The sequence below is a fragment of the Meriones unguiculatus genome, chromosome 1 (genome assembly GCF_030254825.1).
Source record: "Meriones unguiculatus strain TT.TT164.6M chromosome 1, Bangor_MerUng_6.1, whole genome shotgun sequence".
Taxonomy (NCBI): domain Eukaryota; kingdom Metazoa; phylum Chordata; class Mammalia; order Rodentia; family Muridae; genus Meriones; species Meriones unguiculatus.
In genome coordinates, this window is record NC_083349.1 from 143,554,256 (window position 1) to 143,566,650 (window position 12,395).

A 12,395-nucleotide genomic window follows, 5' to 3' on the forward strand; every position below is an offset into this window, starting at 1 on the left:
AACTATTCCATAAAAAAGAAGAAGAAGGCCCACATCAAGAGTGGTTTTATGAAGTATTATCTTGATACAAAAACCAGACCAATATTCAACAAAAAAGAAAAGTATAGACCAAGATCTGTGATTAATACAAATACCATCTAACCAAATTCAGGAACACATTTTAAAAAGTAGTAAAATAGCTCAAAAGGAAAAGGTGTTTGCTGCCAAACCTGATGGCCTAAATCTATATGGTGAAAAGAAAGAACACATGCCTGTAAGTTGTCCTCAAGTCTCTATCTGCAGGCTTTGTCACACATATAGCCACACCTCATATGTTTGTGTGTGTGTAAACATACACACACACACATATATATAATGCATGATATATACACACACTGTTGTTGATTACTAATGTTTATTATTGATTTTTAGTTAAACAGCAGTTATATAACCCAGCTATATATCCAAATCACCACACAGAGACTAGGATTTATTTAATTACCTTAGAGGACAATGCTGGGCAATAGACACTACATCTTAAACCTCTAAGCCCACATAGTTTCCTACCATTCAGATTTCCCACATTACACTTGCTTTAATCATATCTTTAGGTCTGGTTCATCTCTCCTTGTGGTTCCAAGTCCTCTCCTGCCAGTCTCTCCTCTCCTACTCCTTCCTCTTGCTTCCTTCTCCTCCCTTCCGGACCAGGATGTCCCACCTTATTCTCTCCATTGCTCGGCACTGGCTGGATGTTTAATTGACAATACAGAGAACAAATGGTGGCATGTTTACACAAACTTGACACAGGTGATGCTTAGAATAAATGTCACAATGCAATGTCTGGATTGAAACCAGATAGTGGGGTAGAGAAATCAGCATGTGAATGAACAAGGGTAAATTGTATACATTCCACAAGAACATTATACCAACAACACACACGCACACACACATCATATCAAAACAACCATTAACCATGATTAAATTGACCTTATTATCGAGATGCAGTGCACAGTTAGTTCAATACACAAATATAAACAAATATAAGTTAAATAGCATATATGGATTGAAAAACTGGAAACAAAATGTAATATGTGTAGACACAGGAAAGATTTTTCATAAAATTTTCTATCCTCTCGTTACTAAAGACTTAAAGCAGATGCTAAGACCCACAGCCAAACTTTGGGCAGAGCACAAGGAGTCTTATGGAAGAGTTGGGGGGACTAGAAGTAGCTGAAAGGAACAGGAGCTCCACAAGGAGACCAACCACACCAACAAATCTGGGCCCAGGGAGGCCTGCAGAGACTGATGCACTAGCCAAGTACCACACATGGAGAAAACCTAGACCCCCTGCTCAGATGTAGCCCATGGCAGCTCAGTCTCCATGTGTTCCCTAATAAGAGGAGCAGGGGCTGTCTCTGACAGGGACTCTGTTACCTGCTCTTTGATCACTTCCTTCTTGGAGGGGAGGCCTTTCCAGGTCACAGGGAAAGAAAATTCAAGCAGTCTTGGGGAGGAGGGCTCCCCATTTCTGTGGACTAGGATAGGGGGGACAGGAGGAGACGGGGGGAGTGCTACAATCAGGATATAAAGTTAATAAATTATAAAAAATTTTGAAAGTTCTTGGAAGAGAAGGAACGTATTTCAGCATAATAGTGCCCATTTGTTAACTAACTATAGCTAATGTTCCTCTAAGTAAGGAAAAATCTAAAGTGTTTCTAGTAAAAACAGAAAGAAGAAAAGGATGCACACTTGCTCACTCTTTTCCTATATCGCACTGGAGTCTAAGCTCAAACAAGAAGACAAAAGAACCAATACAGGGGATAAAACAAGAAAGGAGGAAGTCGAACACCTGTGCTTTCATATGATACATGTTTTGAGACAGGGTTGAAGTGGAAATTTCTGGTTTCCTTGAAGACTCAGTTTTGTCATGTGATGTTTTGCAGCAAGCTGGGCACATGTTTTGCTGAAGGTTGGCTTGTAAGAGGGCATGTTATGCTTTGCTGTAAGCTCTCATGTGTGAGGGCATGACTTTGGCCAGCTGAGAACATCTGTGAGTGGACTCTGAGGAGAGGACATACACAGAGGCCCACACACAGTGATATATCACTTTTTGGGTTGATATCACTGTGCTCATCTCTGTTCTTCCACACTTGACGTCACAGAGAGAAACATTCCAGAGAGTTTCTCTGGACAATCCAACTGACTCTTATGACTTTTGCTGACTCTGTGTTGCTGCTTCATGGCCTGTGGACTGTACTGAAGTATCCTGACAGCTGAGTCTGGTAATCCCCTAAAAACCCATTGACCCTAATCATCAGGAAGTAGACAAAAGAGGTCTGCAGCCCTTTTCCCTACTAATCTCCTACCTAAGCTTGCAGGGGCGGCGGGGGGGGGGGGGAGTTGTTGGAAGGGAGGTACAGGTGCTAAAGAACCCTAAATAAAGTGGGTTTGATGAAAAATCAAAACCTACCCCAGGTTTCTCTGTGTAGCCTTGGCTGTCCTGGACTCGCTTTGTAGACTGGACTTGCCTCAATTTTACAGAGATCTGCCTGCCTCTGCCTCCCCAAGTGCTGGGATTACAGGTGTGTGGCACCACACATGGCTCATATAATATAATTCTGTCAGTAAGAGTTCTGAAAGAGTTTACCCGAAAGCACTTAGATCTGATAAAAACTTTTATCAAAGTGACAAGATATAAAGTTAACATACAAACATCAATTTTTGTTATATACCCATAACAAAATGAGAATTAAATCAGAGATATAAATCTATTCGCAGATTCCTCAAGAAGATACCTTAGAATAAGTAAAACCAAACATGCTGGTTTGAAAGAGATGTCTCCTATAAATGTTAGGCATTTGAATATGTGGTCCACAGTTGGTGGATGTTTTGGGAGGATTAGAAGGTGTAAACTTATCCTATACTGTATATCTAATATCCAGGTATAAGTTTATCTTTCTGCTTCTGGGATACCTCACTCAGGATGATCTTTTCTACCTCCTATTATTTGGCTGCAAATTTCATGATTTCCTTGTTTTTAAATATTGAGTAGTATTCCATTGTATAAATTAGCACAATTCCCGTATCCATTCTTTAGTGGAGGAGCATCTGGGTTATTTCCAGATTCTGGCTATTACAAATAAAGCTGCTAAAAAACATGGTTGAGCAAATATCCTTGTTGTATACTTAAGCATATTTTGGATGTATGCCTAGGAGTGGTATAGCTGGATCTTGAGGTAGCACTACATCTACAGGTCTACATTCCCACCAGCAATGGAGGGGAGTTCCCCTTTCTATACTAAAATCTGCACACCTAAAGAAGGTAAGCAAGAAGGACACCCCTGGGGAAGATGATCAATCTTCATTCAGAAAGGCAAACAGGATAGCCATCAGAAGAGGGAGAAAACAGGGCACAGGACAGGAACCTCTGAAAGATTACCCAGCAGGGTATCAAAGCAGAGTCTGAGACTCATAGCCAAACTTTCTTTGGGCAGAGTGCGGGGAATCTTATGAAAGAAGGGGGAGATGAAAGACCTGGAGGGGACAAGAGTTCCACAAGGAGAACAACAGAACCAAATAAAACAACAACAAAAAAAACTGGGCACAGGGGTCTTTTCTGAGACTGATACTCCAACCAAGGACCATTGATGGAGATAACCTAGAACCCCTGCTCAGATGTAGCCCATGGCAACTCGATGTCCAAGAGGGTTTCCTAGTAACGGGAACAGGGACTGTCTCTGACATAAACTCAGTGACTGGCTCTTTGATCATCTCCTTATGAGGGGGGAGCAGCCTTACCAGGCCCCAGAGGGAGATAATGTAGCCAGTCCTGATGAGACCTGATAGGTTGGGTCAGAAGGAAAGAGAGGACGATTTCCCTTGTCAGTGGACTGGGGAAGGGGCATAGAAGAAGAGGAAGGTATTATAGGATTGGGAGGGCATGAGGGAGAGAGCTACAGATGGGATACAAAGTAAAGAAATTATAATATAAAATAAAATAAAACAGAAGGTGTGAACTTACAGTGAAATATGTCACTATAGGTGAGATTTAAGGTTTCACAAGACTGGAACCATTTTGAATGAACTTTCTACATCCTGTATGTGGATCAAGATGTGAGATCTCAGTTGTTGCTCCAAAGCTATGTCTGCCTGAGGTGCCATGCTTCCTGCCACAGTCATCTCTGGAACTTTAAGTCCCAAACAAAGCATTTCTTCTATAAGTTCCTTTGTTCATGTTGTTTTATCACAGGAATAAAAAAGCAATGAATACATGGATGTGAAATCCTCTATAATTAAACCTCTACACACTGAGGAAGAAACTTAAGGAAGACATAAGAAAGCTAAAAACCTTTCCATGTTCACAGAGTAAAATTAATGTTATAAAAATGGCCATCCTATAAAAAACAATGTACAGATTCAACACAATCCCAATCAAAATTTTATTGCATTATCCACAGAATTTTTAAAAATCTTAAAATTTATACAGACAGTCTCTGTGTGCCAGCTGTCTGGCACAGACTGAGCTGTGTGCCCAGGGCAAAAAAGAGACTGGGAGTTCCTGTCTCAAGAGAACTCCAAGGGATGGAAGGAAACGGTGCTGACCATCACCCGGTCTTTCCCTGGAAAAAGTCTTGCAGACCGGCGGGTCCGAGCTGCCATCACTGAACTGGGCTCCAGCCCCAGGCACAGACAGCTGCTGCACGCCAGCTCTCCAGCTGTGTGCCCCAGGGCAACAGAGACTGGGATTCACTGTCTGGAGAAATCCTCACAGGGAACAAAGCAAAGGGGATGGACTTAGGCCACCCAGTATATCCCTGGAAAAGGTCCCACAGACAGGCTCAATCCATGGACCTGCTGTGCACCAGATAGCCTGCTGTTACCAGAAGAGTGGTACCCACCTGCCACAGATTACCACTTGGGTACTGGGACATAGAGCCTCAACCTCAGACCTACAAAAGCCCGAAATCCCCGAGATCAACCCCAGATACTGCTCCAAGGGGCAACCAGTTATCCCTAACAAAATTGACCAAACCACGAGACACACAGGTTACAGCAGCAGATCACTAAATCTACAGCAAGAAACAGAGAAGCAGGGCAGCTGTCTTCAGGACTTCCCTGGGTGAGAGGAGAACCCTCTTGACTAACAAGGACCACAGTTACCACTCAGGTCTCTATCCCTGAGGTGAGCAGCTGCAATGCCTGAAAAACGCCAGCCATCCAGTGACTATACCCAAAAAGCTGAGAAGGCTTCCTTCAGGAAAAACCATCTTCCTGCTAAGGGGATTTTGTCCACCACAAGATCCCTAGGAACCACCAGAAACTAAACCCAAACACCTAAGATAGCCCACTGGATAGAGGCTAGTGTAAAAGCTCAACCAACAAAAGACAGAGCAATATGGCATCTCCAGAACCCAGTTATCAAGGGACAAGTAGCCCTGGACACCCTAGCATAACTGAAATCCAAGAAGATGACCTAACAACTATGATCATGAAGAGGATAACAGAGGAAACAAATAAAATACTTAAAGACGTAGAGGAAGATAAACACAAACAGATTATGGCCATCCGTAAAGAAATAGAGGAAGTTGTAGCAAAACAGTTTGTGGCCTTTAGAGGGGAAATGCTTAAATCACTGAATGAAATAAAAGAAACAGAGGATTGTTCAAACAAACAAATGGAGGAATTGATGGAAAAACAGGAAAATACAGTCAGACAGGTGAAGGAAATCAACAAAATGGCTCAAGATCTGAAGATAGAATTGGAAAAATTAAAGAAAACACAAATGGAGGAAATTGTGGAGAGAAAGAACTTAGGGAAGAAAACAAGAACTACAGAGGTTAGCATAACCAATAGACGACAAGAGATGGAAGAAAGAATCTCAGGTGTGAAAGATACAATGGAAGAAATAGATGTATCTGTCAAAGAAAATGTTAAATCTAAAAAATTCCTGACACAGACCATCCACGAAATTTAAGACAACATAAAAAGACAAAACCTAAGAATAATAGGAATAGAGGAAAAAGAAGAATTCCTGCTCCAAGGTCCAGAAAATATTTTCAACAAAATCATTGAAGAAAATTTCCCCAACTTAAAGGAGAGGCCAATAAGAATACAAGAGGCCTACAGAACACCCAATAAATTAGACCAGAAAAGAAAATCCTCCTGCCACATAATAATCAAAACAGTAAGCATACAGAACAAAGAAAAAATACTAAAAGCTGCAAGGAAAAAAGGCCAAATAACATATAATGGCAAACCCCTTAGAATCACACCTGACTTTTCAACAGAGACTATGAAAGCCAGAAGGGCCTGGACAGATATCATGCAGACCCTAAGAGAACACAGATGTCAGCCCAGGCTACTATACCCAGCAAAACTCTCAGTCCTCATAGATGGAGAAAACAAGATATTCAATGAAAAAACAAATTTCAACAATACCTACACACAAATCCAGCATTACAGAAGACACCAGAAGGGAAAATACAACCCAAGAAAACTAGCTACTTTCAAGAAAACACAGGAAATAATTAACCTCACTACAGTAAAACAAAAAGCAACCAAACACACAACCTTATGACCACAGCCAACATCAAATTCAAAGGATCTAACAGCCACTGGTCATTAATCTCTCTCAACATCAATGGACTCAACTCTCCAATAAAAAGATACAGACTAACAGAATGGATGCATAAACAAAACCCAGTAATCTGTTGCATACAAGAAACACACCTAAGTCACAAAGATAGACATTACCTGAGGGTAAAGGGTTGGAAGATGGCTTTCCAAGCAAATGGACCCAAGAAGCACGCAGGAGTAGCCATTCTAATAGCTGATAAAATAGAATTTCAACCAAAATTAATCAAAAGAGATGAGGAAGGACACTAAATACTCATCAAGGAGAAAATTCCACCAGAAAGACATCACAATCCTGAACATCTATGCTCCAAATACAAGGGCACCCACATTTGTAAAAGAAACATTGATAAAACTTAAACCACACATAGATCCCCACACATAAATAGTGGGAAACTTCAACACACCACTCTCAACAAAGGACAGGTCAACTAAACAGAAATTAAACAAAGAAACAATGTCTCTAGCAGAGGTCATGCATCAAATGTACCTAACAGACATTTACAGAACCTTATACCCAAACACAAAAGAATTTACCTTCTCAGCACCTCATGGAACCTTCTCCAAAATAGACCATATAGGTGGTCACAAAGCAAGCCTCAACAGATACAAGAAGATTGAAATAATCCCTTATATCCTGTCTGATCACCATGGAATAAAGCTGGACCTCAATAACAACAGAAATAGCAAAAAGCTTACACACACATGGAAACTGAACAACTTGCTAATAAATGACAGCTGGGTCAGGGAAGAAATAAAGAAAGAAATTAAAGTCTTCCTGGAACTCAATGAAAATGAAGACACAAGATACCCAAACTTATGGGACACAATGAAAGCAGTGCTAAGAGGAAAGTTCATAGCACTAAGTGCCTTCAAGAAGAAATTCGAGACAACTCATTCAAGTAACTTAATGGCTCACCTAAAAACCCTAGAAAAAGAAGAAGCAGACACACCAAAAAGGAGTAGATGGCTGGAAATAATCAAACTAAGGGCTGAAATCAATCAATTAGAAACAAATAAAACAATTCAAAGAATCAATGAAACCAAGAGCTGGTTCTTTGAGAAAATCAACAAGATAGACAAACCCTTAGCCAAGCTAACTAAAAGGCAGAGAGACACCATCCAAATCAACAAAATCAGAAATGAAAAGGGGGACATAACTACAGACACTGAGGAAATCCAAACAATCATTAAGACCTACTTCAAAAGTCTATATGCCACAAAATTTGAAAATCTAAATGAAATGGACAATTTTCTTGATCGATTCGACTTACCAAAGCTGAATCAGGACCATGTAAATCAATTAAATAGTCCTATATCCCCCAAGGAAATAGAAGCAGTCATCGAAAGTCTCCCATCCAAGAAAAGCCCAGGACCAGATGGTTTCAGCACAGAATTCTACCAGACCTTCAAAGAAGAGCTAACTCCAATTCTCTTCAAACTATTCCACAAAATAGAAACAGAAGGAACATTACCAAACTCATTCTATGAAGCCAGAGTCCCCTTGGCACCTAAACCTCACAAAGACTCAACAAAGAAAGAGAATTTCAGGCCAATCTCTCTTATGAACATTGATGCAAAAATACTCAACAAAATACTTGCAAACCGAATACAAGAACACATCAAAGATATTGAGAAATGGGACCATCCCAAATTAGAAAAAAAACAACTAGACCTTGAATAAGGCCAGCTAAAAAAAAAGAGCAAGTCAGGCAATTTAGGGGAGGACTGTCCTTAAAGCTGTAAGCTGCCTGCTACAGAACCGAGAGATGGGAGAAGAGGGGAGGACTGTCCTTGGAGCTATGAGTTCCCCGCTACAGCTGCCAACCGCATAACTGCTATCTTTTCTGCTAACTAATCAATGTAAAGGCCTGAAATAAAAACTCTGTGCTTTGTATGCTCGGGGTCGTCTCCTGCTTTGAAGGGACGACCTCCATCGCAATCGGAATAAACTGCCTCTTGCTTTTGCATCGAACCGCGGTCTGTGAGTCACTTTGGGGGAGGGAGCGGTACGGACCCTGCACCGGGAGTGCAGGTTTTGCAATATCATCCACTATGACCAAGTAGGCTTCATCCCAGGTATGCAGGGGTGGTTCAATATACAGAAATCCATCAATGTGATCCACCATATTAACAAACTGAAAGGAAAAAAACACATGATAATCTCCCTAGATGCTAAAAAAGCATTTGACAAATCCAACATCCATTCATGTTTAAAATATTGGAGAGATCAGGAATACAAGGCACATATCTAAACATAGTAGAGGCAACATATAGCAAACCTATAGCCAACATCAAACTGAACGGAGAGAAACTTAAAGCAATCCCACTGAAATCAGGGACAAGACAAGGCTGCCCATTCTCTCCATATCTCTTCAACATAGTTCTGGAAGTCCTCGCTAGAGCAATAAGACAGTTGAAGGAGATCAAGGGGATACAAATTGGAAAGGAAGAAGTCAAATTATCACTATTTGCAGATGATAGGATAATATATGTGAGTGACCCCAAAAACTCTACCAGGGAACTCCTACAGCTGATAAACACCTTCAGCAAAGTGGCCAGATACAAAATTAACTCAAAAAATCAGTAGCCCTCCTGTATACAAAAGACAAAGGGCTAAGAAAGAAATTAGGGAAACAACACCCTTCACAATAGCCACAAATGACAAAAAGTACCTTGGTGTAACCCTAACCAAGCAAGTCAAAGACTTGTATGAAAAAAATTTCAAGTCTCTGAAGAAAAAATTAGAAGATATGAGAAGATGGAAAGATCTCCCATGCTCATGGCTTGGCAGGATTAACATAGTAAAAATGGCCATCTTACCAAAAGCAATCTACAGATTCAGTGCAATTCCCATCAAATTACCAAGAAATTCTTTACAGACCTGGAAAGAAAAATTCTCAACTTCATATGGAATAACAAGAAACCCAAAATTGCTAAAACAATCCTCTACAATAAAAGATCTTCTGGAGGTATCGCCATCCCTGATCTTAAGCTGTACTATAGAGCAACAGTTATAAAAACTGCATGGTACTGGAATAGAAACAGAGTGGTGGATCAATGGAACCGAACAGAGGACCCAGAAATAAACCCACACACTTATGGACACCTGATCTTTGACAAAGATGCCAAAATCATACAATGGAGAAAAGATAGCATCTTCAACAAATGGTGCTGGTCTAACTGGATGTCTACATGTAGAAAAATGAAAATAGATCCATACTTATCACCCTGCACAAAACTGAAGTCCAAGTGGATCATAGACCTCAACATAAAACCAGACACATTAAATCGGTTAGAAGAAAAAGTGGGGAATACCCTTGAACTCATTGGCACAGGAGACAACTTCCTGAACAGAACACCAACGGCACAGGCTCTAAGAGCAACAATCAATAAATGGGACCTCATGAAACTGAAAAGCTTCTGTAAAGCAAAAAATACCATCATCAAAACAAAACAACTGCCTACAGATTGGGAAAGAATCTTCAACAACCCTTTATCTAACAGAGGTCTAATATCCAGTATATATAAAGAACTAAAGAAGCTGAAAAGCAGCAAACCAAGTAATCCAATTAAAAAATGGGGAGCAGAGCTAAACAGAGAACTCTCTGTAGAGGAATATCAAATGGCAGAGAAACACTTAAAGAAATGCTCAACTTCATTAGCCATTAGGGAAATGCAAATCAAAATGACCTGGAGATTTCACCTTACACACATCAGAATGGCCAAGGTAAAAAACTCAAGTGACAACACATGCTGGAGAGGTTGTGGAGAAAGGGGAACCCTCTTCCATTGCTGGTGGGAATGTAAACTCATACAACCATTCTGGAAATCAATCTGGTGCTTTCTCAGACAACTAGGAATAGCGCTTCCTCAAGATTCAGCCATGCTACTCCTAAGCATATATCCAAAAGGGGCTCAAGCACACAATAAGGACATTTGCTCAACCAGGTTTGTAGCAGCTTTATTTGTAATAGCCAGAAGCTGGAAACAGCCCAGATGCCGCTCAACTGAAGAATGGATGCAGAAATTGTGGTACATCTACACAATAGAGTATTTACTCTGCAATGAAAAATAAGGAAATCATGAAATTTGCAGGTAAATGGTGGGACCTGGAAAGGAGCTGTCCCAGAAGCAGAAAGACACACACGGTATATACTCACTCATATAGACATATAATATAGGATAAACCTACTAAAACCTGTACATTTAAAGAATCTAATCAAGAGAGAGGACCGTGACTAAAATGCTCAATCCCCATCCTGAAAGGCAAAGAGGATGGACATCAGAAGAAGAAGAAAACAGGAAACAACCTAGGAACCTACTACAGAGGGCCTCTGAAAGCCTCTACCCTGCAGACTATCAAAGCAGTCGCTGAGACTTATAATCAACTGTTGGGCAACATGCATGGAATCTTATGTAAGAAGTGGGAAATAGTAAGATCTGGAGAGGACAGGTACCCCACAAGGAGAGCAACAGAACCAGAAAATTTGAGCACAGAGGTCTTCCCAGAGACTCATACTCCAACCAAGTACCAGGGATGGAGATAACCTAGAACCCCTGCACAGATGTAGTCCATGGCAGCTTAGTGTCTAAGTGGGTTACATAGTAATGGGAAGAAGAACTGCCTCTGACATAATCTGATTGGACTGCTCTTTGATCACCTCCCCCTGAGGGGAGAGCATCCTTACCAGGCCACAGAAGATGACAATGCAGCCACTCCTGATGAGATCTGATAGACTAAGATCAGAAGGAAGGAGAGGAGGACCTCCCCTATCAGGGAACTTGGGGAGGGGCATGCATGAAGAAGTGGGAGTTGAGGATGGGACCAGGAGGGGAGGAGGGAGGGCCTTATGGGGTGATACAAAGTGAATAAACTGTAATTAATAAAAATAAATAAATTAAAAAAATAAATCTTATCAGCAAGCAAAAAAAAAAGAGAGAGAGAAAATGGTAGGAAGAAAACAGTGTTTGTTATTTTTCTGTCTCTGTGGTGAAACATGATGAGCAAAGGCAACTCAAGGAAAAGAGAGCTTATTCTTGGCTTATGCTTCTAGAGGGAGAAGAATCAAATGGGGGAAAGGAGGCAAAGGCAACAGGTGGCAGGCAGGGCTACAGGAACAGGAAGCTGGGATTTCATCTCCTCAGCCACAAGCAGGCTGCAGAGGGAGTACACTGGAAGAGGCTGAAGGGTTTAACTTCTCATAGCCCATCTTGAATGGACTGCTTCCTCCAGCAAGGCTGTGCCTCATCAACATTCTGAAAAAGGGGCGACCAACTGGGCACCAAGTGTTCAAATGTGGGAGCCCCTCAGGGCATTGCATATTCAATCCACCACAAATGCCAACAGCGTGCATTAGTCCTAGAAAGACTAGATATTACAAATGGTGCCAAGATGGTGTGCCATGTGGGGCAGGCTGTGGCTGTGCCCTGTCGGTGGTGGACTTCACCATCAGCTTCCAACTGGTGATGAGTCTTGGGCCCACAGATTGGTTGAATGTAGAAGGATAAGATGGAGCCAGGTGAAATCACAGAAGATCCTAAAAGGCCAGTCATGTAGCAAAGCTAGATAACACACAGGTAAAAGGAACAGGCTAGCTTTACAGGTTTCTTTATAAATTCTGTACACCATGTTAAACTAAAATCTCTCAGTATTTTTCCTGAAAGCAGGAAGAGGAGCGGGTAAATTGAAACAAGACCCTGCCCCCTTGCAAAGAATGTGAAATGTCTCCTCCCCTCTGTGGAGGACTGTCCAGATCTGCAGAACGAGATAATGTTGCCTT